This window comes from Chenopodium album, chromosome 25 (assembly GCF_948465745.1).
Source record: "Chenopodium album chromosome 25, dcCheAlbu1.1, whole genome shotgun sequence".
Classification (NCBI taxonomy): domain Eukaryota; kingdom Viridiplantae; phylum Streptophyta; class Magnoliopsida; order Caryophyllales; family Amaranthaceae; genus Chenopodium; species Chenopodium album.
In genome coordinates, this window is record NC_137858.1 from 20,147,649 (window position 1) to 20,148,341 (window position 693).

General features: G+C 35.1%; 1 non-coding gene across 1 annotated transcript; it reads left to right on the forward strand.

Moving 5' to 3' along the window:
- The first annotated feature begins 320 nt into the window (after positions 1 to 320).
- Positions 321 to 427, forward strand: LOC145615804 (small nucleolar RNA R71). Its single transcript, XR_014107393.1, has one exon. It is a non-coding gene; the product is annotated as a small nucleolar RNA R71 (small nucleolar RNA).
- Positions 428 to 693: the final 266 nt, after the last annotated feature.

A 693-nucleotide genomic window follows, 5' to 3' on the forward strand; every position in this document is an offset into this window, starting at 1 on the left:
AAAATATTACAGGGTTAGTACCAATAGCAGAAACATTAGCAACGGAAGATGAATTAGAATTATTAATATTGTCTAATTTCTGGCTAATAGAAGTCAATTGTGCTTGCAAAAAGGATATAGAATCGACTAGATGTTTTCCCTTATTTGCAAATCCTCTAGGATTCCCATATTGGGAATTATGAATAGCCATCTCTTCGACAACATTACTCGATATATTCACATCCAAATTCATAAATCTTCCGTTAGCTGCAGAGTTCAAAATCATTCTTGAATTATATCCAAGCCCATTGTAGAAAGCTTGGATTATCTGCCATTGTTCTAGTTTATGATGGGGACATTCTCTCTGCAAATCCTTAAATCTTTCCCAAGCTTCATATAAAGATTCATCCGCTTCTTGGGAAAAATTTAGGATTGAACTCCTTAACAAAGCTGTCCTCTCTGCAGGGTAATATTTATTATAGAAATTCAAAACAAGAGTATCCCAGTCAGTAATACCAAGTGCAGTTCTATTCAATCCATTATACCATAATTTAGCTTTACCACACAAAGAAAAAGGAAAAAGAATCTCCCTGATTTGGTCTTGTGTGACCCCAGCTTGCCTAACGGTGTTGCAATATTGACAGAAATCTGCAATATGAAGATTTGGGTCTTCACCCTTAGCTCCACTAAATTGCTTTCTTTCAATCATAGTAA